The sequence below is a fragment of the Teleopsis dalmanni genome, chromosome 2 (genome assembly GCF_002237135.1).
Source record: "Teleopsis dalmanni isolate 2A chromosome 2, ASM223713v2, whole genome shotgun sequence".
Classification (NCBI taxonomy): Eukaryota; Metazoa; Arthropoda; class Insecta; order Diptera; family Diopsidae; genus Teleopsis; species Teleopsis dalmanni.
In genome coordinates, this window is record NC_051847.1 from 61,745,092 (window position 1) to 61,758,805 (window position 13,714).

General features: G+C 26.0%; 1 protein-coding gene across 2 annotated transcripts in view; it reads left to right on the forward strand.

Annotated features, from left to right (window-relative positions):
• The first annotated feature begins 1,781 nt into the window (after positions 1-1,781).
• The window catches only part of LOC119678761 (protein NDRG3-like), a 30,564-nt gene continuing 18,631 nt past the window's right edge, over positions 1,782-13,714 (forward strand). For both annotated transcript variants that reach the window (XM_038090806.1, XM_038090807.1), the window contains exon 1: positions 1,782-2,141. The gene's annotated coding sequence lies outside the window, so the exon portion shown is untranslated. The remainder of the gene's footprint in view (positions 2,142-13,714) is intronic.

Sequence of the window (13,714 nt, forward strand, 5' to 3'; positions counted from 1 at the left end):
TAATATCTTAAATATTAAATTTTACATAACATAATATTAATTTTTAATGCATTTGCAGTTCAACTATCAAAAATTTAATTATATTCATTCAGCAGGATTCCTATTTTTTGGAGCACTACGATTTGATAACGAATTTGTGTAAAGTAGTGTATTCTGGGAAACTCTACAACGCCATAAGCCGATATGTCTTGGTTTCCAAGATAAAGTTGTTTACTTTTTATTCACTAATAATAATTACGCACCATCTAACTCCAATTGGTATATAAAATTTATATATTGATAATATTAAATAACTGATAACAACAAAGAGACGCGGCAGATGCAGTGGAAAAATTCTCAAAATAGTGAAAAAACTTGCTCAGAATTAAATACTTTACTCAAATTCTTTGTTAAATCGGATGTTCAATAGATAGCAATAGTGCCATTAATTGAATCTGGTCATGTCCAACACATATAACTATATCTATTTAATTGTAAATATATAAAAATGATCTTTCACTATTAGGATGAGATATTAGAAATATCTCATCGATTTCAATTCATTAGGAAATATTATTGGAAGTGAGAAAAAAATTATTATAATTAATTTTCATTATTAATATTATTTTATTTACATAATATATACATTTTAAGTCATTATATCTGTTCTTAATTTGCAATTTAATTCCTTTTCACTTTTAAAAATATTTTATTTACCTAATGCATATATTTTAAGTTATTATATCTATTCGGAATTTTTATTCGGAATTTAATTACTTTTTATTGTTAAAAATATTTTATTAACATTATATATAAATTTTAAGTTATTATATTTGTTTTTTATTTGGAATACATATACTTTTTATTATTAAAAATATTTCATTTACATAATTTATAAGTTTTAAGTTATTATATTTGTTTTTTATTCGGAATACATTATTATTAAAAATATTATTATATATTATTATTAAAAATATTTCATTTACATAATTTATAAGTTTTAAGTTATGACATCTGTTTTTTATTTTTTATTACTAATTATTTTTCATTATTAAAAATATTTTATTTACATAATATATATATTTCAACTTCTTATATTTGTTTTTTATTTGGAATGTAATGACTTTTGATTATTAAAAAAATTTCATTTACATAATATACAAATTTTATGTTATTATATATGTTTTTTATTTGAAATCTAATTACTTTTTACTATTAATAATATTCTATTAACATAATATATAAATCTTAAGTTATAATATCGGTTTTTTATGTAATTATGTACTTTTTGTAATATGTACATGTAATTACTTTTTATTATTAAAAGTATTTCATTTACTTTATTTACATATGTTTAAAGATATTATTTCTGTTCTTTATTGAAATTTAATTATTTTTTATTATTAAAAATATTTCATTTCCATAATGTATAAATTTTAAGCTATTATATTTGTTCTTTATATGAAATTACTTTTTATTATTAAAATTATTTCTTTTACATAACATATAAATTTTACATTATTATGTCTGCTCTTTATTTGGATATTTATATTTTATTCAAACAAAAACAATACAGCGGTAAATAGTATACATAATATATATAAATAAATTTAATAATTAACATAAATATTATGCTTTGTTTGAGTAGCGTTCATTGCACTTGACTATTGTCATACGCACCACATTCTTTCCCCATACATTTCTTACCCTGTATCAGTCATATGTTCGCACAGTGTTCTATTTCATTCGTTCCTCTTGAATTTTTCATACATAACAGAATGTCAAATGTATTTCTCTTTACATTTAAGTTTGTCTATTGTAACGTTGAAGTTCGGCGCGGAAAGATATTTTTTATTGAGAAAAGTGGTTATTTAAAGTGTAAAGTTATTTAATCTTGAAATAAGTGAAATATTCCAAACAAATTAACTGAATCAATTTGAAACAAACAACGAATCTGTTTACTAATATAAGTTAAAGTTGAAGTTAACACACATTAAAAGAATCTACTTTTGATGAAAATATTGATTTTTCAATTTTCTTGCATCAATTAAAAGAAAATTTTTAAGTTATTATATAAATTAAAGATAAAGCGTCAATAAGATTTCATATAACTTAAAGAATAAAAGTAAAGTTTTGTACTAATTGCATTTTTCTTTGAAGAGGTAAGTTTTACGCCTTCCCTCCTACCCACACTTGAGCGTATATACATTATATGATTTTCCTCAATTTGGGTTGAAAAAAAAATGATTAAATTTAGTGTATAATTAGCTTAAGATTCTTGCCATCAAACTCATAATAACATCACATCAATTTATGATAATAAAACTTTTTTTTTTTTAAATCATTTATATAAGTTTTGTTTTATTTTTATTTAATTTTATTTTTTGTTATTAATTTTATTTGCTTTTTGCATTGTAGTTTTTGTCCTTATCGTGATATGTATGTAAAAATTCCGTTTGTTTGGGAACAAAAAAAAAACAAAAAATTTAAAAATTGGTATTGTTGTAGTTACTTCACTTAAAATGTGTTTATTCTAATTTGTTTATTTTTTATTTTTTTATTTTTTTGTTTTTTATTTTTTTGTTTTTAGTGATTTTCATTATTTTTTGTTGTAAAATTCAATCGTCATTACGCACTGCATAATGTTTGCCATTGCCGTTAGCCAGCATAAATGTGTGTGTGAAAAACAAGTGAATTGAATGCTTCCTGTGCTACTTCTATTTTCTATTTTCGGAGCAGTTACATTCTTAATTTAGCAATTTTGTCACTTTTCCTTAATTTATTTGGTGCTATAAAATAGAAACAAAGAAACAAATTCTTTTTAAAAAAAAAAATTTGTATTGAATTAATTATTTATTTATGTGCCTTGCGTAAAAAACAACTGTCAAGTGTGACGTCATTGTTTTTGCAATTCACTCAATCCATATAAGCCACAACCATTACGTATATATATAGATTTCCCTTTTCACCTTATCCTATTTTGCAATTATGATTGCTCCACTTGCGCCATACACTTTCGCATAAGTCATCAACATTTGATGACTCTAACATTTCTGTTACAGTAAGTGACCTTTCCAAGTAATTTCTCTCTGTTAAACTAAAATACAATTTGCAATTCCAACACCAACAACAATACACAAGTCCCTTTTGTGCATTCGAATTGCAGCTTGTGGACTGACTTAATGTATGGTAACACCGCTCTCGCTAACGTGTAAATAAAAAATTAAATTAATTCTTTTGTTGCTTTTATTAAACTGATACTTCAATTAATGTGAGTTGTAGTTTATATTACAAAAAATCATAAGCAAAAGCAAAAATAAAATAAAATCAAAAAAAAAAACAAAAATAAAAATAAAATATATAATGAAAATAAAAATGATATTCTTTGCATATTGTTATCGCAGGTGTTCGAACTGTTGACCGTTTTAGGTCAGGGACTCTTGATAAAATGAATAGGCATTAAAAACAGTATTAAGCCAGTATTTAAATTGCATTTGTTAAGTGAGTTACTCATTGCGGTTTTAATTGCTTACTTGATTTCAAAAATGAGTTAAATATAGAAAAGAAAATCAATAAATAAAAAAAATATATATACATACTTTTCTATATTCCAAAATATTAAATAATATAACATAAAGATATAACAAAAATAAATTTTTGGTTCCCATTGCTATAAATAAAATGAATTCTTAAGTGCGACTCTTAGACGTCAATTTTTACATAAAAACGTTACATGCATACACACATCACTGTAACAATAGCAATCGAACTCGTCACCCATCTATGTATGTCTCCGCATTGTTATATGAAAGATGATGATGAAGGGTTTGCGACCCAATATTTTTCATTTTTATTGTTTTCTGCATATTTATGAGTGGAGCTGTGTGCTTTATATGACGGATGCTTATATATTAAAAATTCTGTTAAGGTTAAAAGGTAAGGTGGAGTCATCATAGTGAAGCTAAGGAAAAGTAATTGGTGTTTACATAACAAGTTTTAACAGAAACTTTGATAAAAACGCTTTAAAAATGTATAAGGAAAAGTCCAATCTTAATAATAAATAAAAAAGTTTTATTGTCTAAACAACTTATTTTAGTTCATATTGAGTTTAGCAGAAACTTCACAGTCTTTTTGGGTATAACTAAACAATCAGTCGGACGGAGGATTAGGGGTTGAAGATCAACCTGTTCCGCCGAAATGAATTTAATGACTATATTCATATAAATATTCATTAGTAAACATTTCATAAATAGAGCCCTGAAGTTTTTTACGAAAACTGAGAGGCTTACCAACACTGCGTTATTGAATCTCAGAATGGTTATAGGCTCCTCGTGGAGGTATGCAGATGTGAAGTCAATTATTGCTTAGTCAGATGAAGTGCTAAACAATAATCCAGTTAAGGCGTAGAAAAGGGTTATGAAGAAATTTCGTAGTTAATAGATAGTAAAACTGCTCAAATGCACTGACTCAACTAGCCATAACATAATAATAAATGTTTAATATGACAAATATTATTATGAACTAATGAAAGCACTCTGAAGTAAATTTCTGACTGAACATACTGGATTGCTTTTTTTGACGTTGATTCATTAATATTTTGCTTGAGATCACACTTGATGTTTTAACAGGATGAAAATTAGTATTCATTAGCTTTGTTTGATTTTATTTTATGATTGTAAAAATGCGTGTGTTAGAAAAAAAGCGAAAAAATATCTTTTGCATGTATTGTTTAATCATGTTCTCAACAACTACAAAAATGTTTGAACACTTAAATTTTAAGAATTGACTAAATTTTATGAAAAATGTTATCAATCAGGGTATACGGTATGAAGTCAATTTTGCAATGCTATATAAGAATTACTAAGTAAAAATATGAACAATGCCTCACCAAGGTATATATATATTGTGGGACGTTAGGACAGCGCACCGTCCTACAAGTGGCCTCACTGAAGTGAAGGATTAGCCGAAGTAGATCAAGAAACGACTTGCGTTCTATAACATTTCTTCATTTGATCGATTCTGACCTCTTTTCTCTTAAATTTTTCCTATAATAATATAATTTGCACGCAGTAAAAATTGATTTCAATTATTTCATCAAGCGGTAATAGCTTATACTAAATGATGCCCTTGCTAAACAATCGGACACTTCTTTTATATTCAATCCTCGCTGTACGATTGTTTGTAGAGCTGCATCTTTCTCTACTCAAAAGTATTTTTCTAAAGTATTTTCGTATGTGATCCATTTTTCATCACATATAACGATTAATGTTATGTAGAATATATGTTAACATATGTAGAGTATATTATTTTGAATTATATATGGTAAAGTGTACACTCTTTATTTCACGATTTGGTTCACAGATGAAAATCTCATCCGTTAAATCTTACTTAATGTAAATGGTACCTCATACATAAAGCTTATATTTATAACCAGATTTATGTAAATGATGTAAAACAGTGTTGTTGTTGATCGGTACTTCCTTATAGCTTTTCAAAATAAAATATTCATAAATTCATTGATTTTACCGGTGATATGCCGAACAGAAAGGAAAGTAAATTAATTAATTACGGAAGACGGAAATCTTTTCACATGGTTGAGTTATATCCTAACTTTATTGTGGAATATTGTTATAATACTGGATTTTTTTTGAAATTCCAGTCGTAATTTTTTATATAACTTTAACTAAAAACACCAATCTCAGGAAAATAGTCACCAATTATCAAATAATATGTTATCTGCACAATACAAAAAAAAAAGGATTTCCATATTTCACAAAGCGTTTTAAAGTTATTGTACTACCAGGTTAACAAACAGAAAAATGCCGAATAGTTTTTGCCCAGTCCAATATATATGATAAACTTTCTTTAAATTGTAATATTATAATATTTGCAATATTTATTAGAAAGCCAAAAAGTCAAAATGATTCATTTTTTTATTTGTATTTTTAAATAAAATTGTTTTATTTTTTATTCAACCCACATCATGTTTCAGATTTTGAGTTTTAATTATTATTATTTATTAATTTGTCATTTTTATTCAGTTTCCAACATTAACAATTGACTGTATATGTGTTATTTCCTTGGTAGCTTTCATACGAGATGAGTATATATTATATGTATATATAATATATATTACATAAAATAATAAACTATCGAGGTAAACTAAAGAGTATCTTTTTAAATTTTTAGGTGATAAAAAAAGCTATCACTTCAAACAGTTTTTAATTATTTTTTGTGTGTATTTGTGTGGATACAAATACGATAAGAAGTATACAATAGATGCTTAAAAAGTTTCGTATCCAACAAGAAACAAATACTTTTTTATTAATTTATTGAAATTTGGCTATAATAAATTAATTGAAAATTATTGTTGTTGTTTCTTTATTACAATTCGAACACTTCTAACTTATAAATAGTTTCTTTTTTCAAAAATTTTTTTGAAATATATAAAGTTCTTCAAAAGTTGTCCATCTAAATAGTGGATTGCGTTAAGGACTTTTAAGTATCTTTGAAAATAAAAAATAATCAACAAATGTCAGTTTTAATGATCTCAAGAATATAGGTGATGGTAAATAAATTCGAAATGAAATTTTAAAATTTTACGAATATCAGATGTAAACATTTTTAAAAACTTTTTATTAATAAAATAAAAAATATTTTTTTGGTGAAACCGATTTACTTTATTCCAAATACAATAAGTGGCTTAGGGTACTGGCAGGGATGCCCTTCAAATTCTCTGTATATCCTTCCATAGTCATGTTTTAAAAAAGCTTAAATTCGCACGGTAGATATGGGAAGTACTTAATAAGTTATATGCGATTTTTGGTAAAAAAAATCTGCACAAATGTCGATCCATGAGGGGTCCTATAAGCTTAACTTATAGGACCCCTTATCTGGAACTGCTTCCAGATAATATCAAATTAAAAAAATGTATTTATTTTCACTTTATTTTAACAAGATTTTTTATGTTTTGGCTTGTCTGGCCTCTTCTGTTTGAAAGTTTGGAGTCTGGTATTTTGATTATATTAAAAATACTACGTTTCATTTTCAGGCACTTTTTAAGAAATTTATTCTTTTTAATATAATCTATTAATCTAAATTTAATTTAATCTAGAATTTAATTTTTGAATCTAAGTTAATTTACAATTTTTGATGTTTTCAATATATTTAATTTCAATTCCAATGATTTTAAGTAAGATAATGGCTAATCCTTAATGTATTCACATTCAATTTTAAACTGCGGGAACTGTAGTATTCATTAATGAAATAAACACACCTTTTGGTAGCCAAAATGTCCAAATGGATGGACGTTTGGATTATGGATTTGAAGATTATGGCTGATCTTTGATAAAGTCACACCCAGTTTGGTTGAGAACTGTGGTGATTAAGAATTTCGATTATTTAACATATTGTTTGTCATTTATATTCTCTTGACTGTTTTTAAACCTGGTATTCCACTCTATCATAAACTTAGTCCGTCATAAACTTAGTCCGTCATTTGAAATATGTCGATTAAAGTTTTACTGACCCAAACGTACTGTCAATTTAGATGTAACAACTCAGCGGAGTTCGTCAAATTGGCATGAAAATTTGACACCTCATCAATGAAGAATTTGCCTTATGGACGTACTACTAATAGCTATTTTTAACATGTTCCGATTATTTTGGTACGCACTTTGTACAAACGTATTATTAATATGTATGCGTTGTTATTATATTATGTTATGTTATCCAAGTTGGAAATTATATACTATCCCACATGACCACATGACACATATCCAATATTAAAACATGTAATTTTGTCTGTTAAGAGTTATTCATGTTTAATATCCCAAAGGTGCATTTTGATGGGTCATTATAATAACAGAGCCAAGTAATATGGGCGGTATAGGACTTAGGTGTGAATTTCTATATGTGAAGTTATAAAAATGTCTCTTTATAATTTTTGTTGTTCCAAAATAACATACGTGAATATGTTTTTTTAATTAATTTAAATATAATAAAATATTTTATTTGTGTGATGTACTTAAAGGTAATGCTTTGTATGTTATGTTAATGTGTTGCTTTTTTCAGTGACAAATATTTTTATTGTTGGCATTTTATGTAATCCAATCGATCAATTGTTAAATGTCAGAATACTAAAATTATTCCTTGGCAACAACTACAAATCATAAATTTAGAATAATTGTACATATGTAAATGGCAGTATTATTTATTTTGTATATAATTTATTAGCAAGGTCGTTGGTTCCATTAAGTTACGGATATCCTACACCGAGTGACGACTTCAATCGAAAGTTGGAAATACATTTAATCCTTGAAATTGTGCAAACAAGTAACTAGAACTATGTTGTATGTTTCCATTTCCCCACAATGCGAGAGATACTCCAAAGAAATGTTGTAGCAGAAATGGGTGAAGGAAGAAAAAAATTACACCAATGCAAAAGTTGGCATGGTTTGAGAGTTTCACTCTTCTCTTGTAACTGGGTCAGTTGTTGAGGAGCATTTGTTTTGTACCAATTATATGAATTACGTTGCTAGGGGATACAGCAAACGCTGAAATTATTTGTAGCATTCGCATTATATAATAAAACTTTTATAAACTCACGTGCGGCAACATTTTCTTCGGCTATTGTTAGAGGTTTTTATTTGTAGCAAGTTTTTCTAAACTCACTTTTAAAGTTTTATTGATTGTGATTTCTGTGAGCCGCGTCCGTTGTAAGTGTTAACTGCACTTATGTGACCTGTTTTACTGCACGCCACCCCACCGAACAGTCACTGAGCAGAGGTAGTCACTGTTATGCATTTTTTTGTTACGCAAAAGGCGGTAGATTCAAATTCAGTTGCGGTCGCAGCTGCACTTAAATGCTACAGTTGCCGCTGCCACTTTGGCAATTTGCACTGCAATTTGAAATTATTTTTATTGCTGCAAATTTCAGTATTGCTCTCATCAGAGTTATACACTGTGAAAAATAGCTCTGTATGCAAAATGTATGCAAAGTGAACTGCAATCAAAGTACTCACCGCCCTAAAATCTGGCGTACGTTTAAGTGTTGTTTTCATCTATTTTTGTAATTATAAAAATGAATTTAAAAATATGATTTGCATTTGTGCCAGTTTGTATCTAAAAAAAAATTATTTTTGTATTTTTTTTCGTTTTTGTAAACAAAGTAAGTGCAACGCTTTTTAGTCAAGCTGTTGGTTGCAGTTCGGTTTAGCGCTTTGTTGGCGTTAATTTATTTTAATCAAGCCTTGTTTGTTCGTTGCCCACATAAAAAATTAATTTGAATATCTTTGAAATGCTTTTGATCTCATTCTCAGTCTAAAAATACACTCAGATTTGTAAATTTCATTTAAAAGTTCTAAATTAAAATTATAAGTACAGTGTTGATAAAACAATAAAAGTCATTTTTTTATTATTCAGCACAAAAGTTGTAGATATAGCACTCAAGCAGTTATTTAACAATGACGTTATTTATACGACGTAGAAAACGATATCAAATGTTCAATTTTTTTCTATATAACTGATAAGTTTTCACTCTTTATGAGTATTTAACTAATCGATAGCTTCTAACATTGATAAAATGAGTTTTGTTTGTTATCAAAAACCTTTAGTTATATTATTCATAAATTCTCTGATTTAATTCTTAATTTATCAGTAATTTATTATACAGCTGACGCGATGAAAAATGCGTAAAATATTAAGGTGCACTGACTCTGAGCTTCAAATTTGGCAGGACATGAGTTTGATTCCTAGTACTTGCAGTCTCAAAAAATTATTTACGAAGAATTAAATACAAGAATTATATACAAGACCACTGATGATAAGTGTTTGGCAATACAGCTGTATAGTTAGTCAAAAATTCAATTAAATAAAATAATATTAAAAGAATTTTTGTTGTTGTAGTTCACTACTATTTGAAAAAGTTGTTTGTAACATATTGACAGTATTGAGACAAATTTTTCCCTGTACTTTTGAAACAAGTCCAGTACAAGCTTTCGGTAAAAAGAGCTGCATGTAAGTAAGCTAGTGCGTAGTACTAAGTATGATTTAATGTATCTTACAAAATATCTTAGCGAGCACGTTGTGTGCACGCACGTTTTTCTATCGCAAATGAATCATACATTTAAAAGCAGACTTAAGTAGTTTTGTCTGTTAAGATGGTTTGTGGCATGCTTCTGGTAAGATGATTTTTATTTCTTTTTTGAATCCAACAGACACATGGCTACTTTAAGCTAAAACGAATGCTTTATGTGGCAACACAGAATCTTATTGAAATATCCAGTTTCACATTTTCACTAAAATGTTTGGTTGTCCGTGTCTTCAGGGTCACATAACAAAAGTTTTTCACGTTAGACGTTCGAAAGCTATGGTATAATAAGACCGATCTGTTAATTAATATTGTTTGTTTAAGAATTAGTTAATTGTTAATTAATTTTTTCTCATCAAAAAGATGATATTCGTCCATTAGTCATGTCTTAAAATTTTATTTAGTATTACTATTATACTAAACTATACTATTACTATATAATACTTTTATGTAGTATTGTTTTATTACTATATTTTTGTATAGGTCTTCAAAAGAGTTTTTAAAGACAATATATAATCATAAAAATTTTTTATTATATTTTTAAAAAAAACATATTCGTAATTTGCTTCAAAAGTATAGGTAATCCTCGGTTTACACAAGTTCCGCTTCAATGAAAATCGAAAGTGTTTCTTTCTTTCCAACGTTAAAGTCTACCTAGGTTATTTATATAATATATCACAAGTTATATTACAAATTCAAAAATATATAAAAAAGCCAAATGTTTTATTCAAAATTTGTAAGAAATAATAAATTAAAAAAGTCTCGAATTTCTTACATGTTTTTTTGGATATTTTGGAATATAAGTCTAATCGAGTACTTTTCAACCCAAAACATACTACGAACCGCATATCTTACATTTTTTGGATATTTCAAATTATAAGTTAACCAGTAAAATGCACTGCATTTTACAAGTACCAGAGAAATATTCAATATGTGTTTTTTGTAAGGATCAGTAGTAATGTCCTTTTAAAAAAAATAATATTGTTAAAGTCAAAAATGCTACAAAACCGATATTGGTCCATAGGTCGACGGTTCAAGCTGATATAATAAATGTGATTATGTATTTTTTTACATTTGCATATCGCTCTAAATGCTATAGTTTAAGCAGGTCGTTTTCGTAATTCTTGGAGTTTGTTCTTCGTTTTGTTTTTTTCTCTGATTATACACGATATAATACTTTGTATAATTCTTTTAAGTAGTTGTTTGCGAAAGGCTGATTAATTTTCAAATTCTTTATAGTATGTAATTTTAACAATGTGTCCATAAAACTTTTTCTAATGCGCCAAACTCTATGAAACTTTATCTTAAACCGAGTTGATATTTTTAATGCTCTTCAAGATATCAAAAGATCATCAATAACTGATTGATCAGTAAGATCAAGATCAGTAACTGATTGTTTTCAGTGTCTTATACACTCTTCATTTCTATGAACAAATTACAAAAAAATAAGTTTTGAAGTTTTATTCTATGATCGCAAAAAGTTGTTGTATTAGTTCGGACGAATATAAACAATGACTTTATTTTTCTAATGCCTTTTAGAATATGAATATGAAAAGACCCCCAATAGTTTAATTGTTTTAATGAAAGTCTTTAACCCTATTCCTATTCCTATTCTATGAATATATTACACAAACAATAAATTTCGAAGTTTGAACCTATGATTGCAAAAGAGATTTTCTATTAAGTCAGAGTATGTAAACAACCTTGACAGCCAATATTCTCATTTCATCAAAACATCGAAAACCAATCTAATATAAGCAGAAATGGGGAATTAAATAATTATGGTACATCAAAAATTGCATATTGACGTTTTTAGTTTGGCTGGGGATTAGTTTGATGGAAAGTTAAAAAACAAGAGTATTAGAAAACAGATAAATACTTAAATAAGTAAAAGTGTGTAATACAATTTTAAGATATGTATACATAACCATATGCTTGTGTTCTTTTTCATGAATTATAAATTATATTTAAAAATAAAAGTAAAAACATTTATATAATTTTCGTTTAAATTGTAGGTAATTATATGTTATAATTGTCTAACATACCTAAAATTATTTGTTTTATACGAAGTTTAACAATTCTTATTGTTTCAAAGAACCTTTTGAAAAAACTCCATAATTTTCTTTTAGCGCCTTATATGTTATGAGGTCAATGTGCTCTATTGAGGGTATTGTAATTATTTTGATATATAACTTGATATTTTACTCGTTATGTACACGTAATTTGAAATGTGTATTTTTGTTGCATTTATTTTCTTATTGATTTTTACATTTTTACATTTTTTTCTTAATAAAAATAAAAGTTATGTACTGAGCTTTTTATAGCTACACTGACAAAAGTTTTTCTAATTGAAATTTTTATATTAGATTTATTTTTACTGTTTTTGGAACGAAAGAATGTCGATAAGTAATATAATATGTTTGTTTATTGTGTATGCTCATATTTCTAGCAAATAATTAACAAATAAATAAACAAATGAAACATACAATGATAAATAAATATATTAATCTGAACTGCAAACTATAAATTAAATTACATGACTTTTTATCGATACTGTTATTTATTATCGATAACTTTGTTAGTACTTTGTCACTTACTTATATGTTGTTCTATATTCTTTTTCTCATTCTTTCCCGTTAATCAATTTTTAGTTTAGTACTAAAATATTCGTTTAAAAAAGTAGTATGTATTATTTTAATATTTCAGTACATATTTATTTAATAATTTTCTTCTTGGAAAGAATACCGATAAGTGATATAAAATATTTGTTTATTGTTTATGCTCATATTTATAACAAATAAATAACTAATAAATATAGAAATGCAATATGCAATAATAAATAAATATATATATTTATCTGATGTGCGGACTATAATTTAAAATATATAACACTTTTTTATCGATAACTCTGTCAGTACAGTTAGTTATATGTTGTTCTATATTCTTTTTTTGATCGTTTTCGTTAAGCAATTTTTAGTTTAGAACTTCCTTTTACATTAAAAAATTGGTTTGTGTTTTTTTAATAATTTTAATAGATATTTGTTTATTAAATAAATAATGCTCTCTTGTTATTTTTATTAGGAAATAATAAAAATAATAATTATTTTTATTATCGACAAGGACTTTATATTTTTGTCATAGATTAACAAACCAAATTAATGCAATACATTAAAATAAATAAATGCATTATTTTTGAAGTGGAAACTCTTTAAAACTAAATTGAATATGTTGCAGACAAAAAAATTTATCGATATTTATTATCGATAATTCTGTCAACACATTTACTCGTACATTGTTCCATATTCTATTTCTCTAACATTTTCGTTAGCCAATTTTCAGTTTAGAACTGCGTTTTTACATTCAAAAATTACTTAGTACTTTGTAGTATTTTTATTAATGTAATAAAGTATTATTTTTTGTTTAATATTTTTTAATAACAAATGTGACTTGAAATGAATTTCAACAAAGTTTACTTTAATTTTCTACTTACGCAAATAATGAGAAATATGTATCTAAATAAGATAACAAATTGCGAACGAACAACGCCTCAGTTATCTTTAAATGACTTTTATACATTGTGACCGAAAAGTTTCCGGAAAATTTTAAATAAAACGCAAAATTCTTAATCTTCATCAATATTTATTT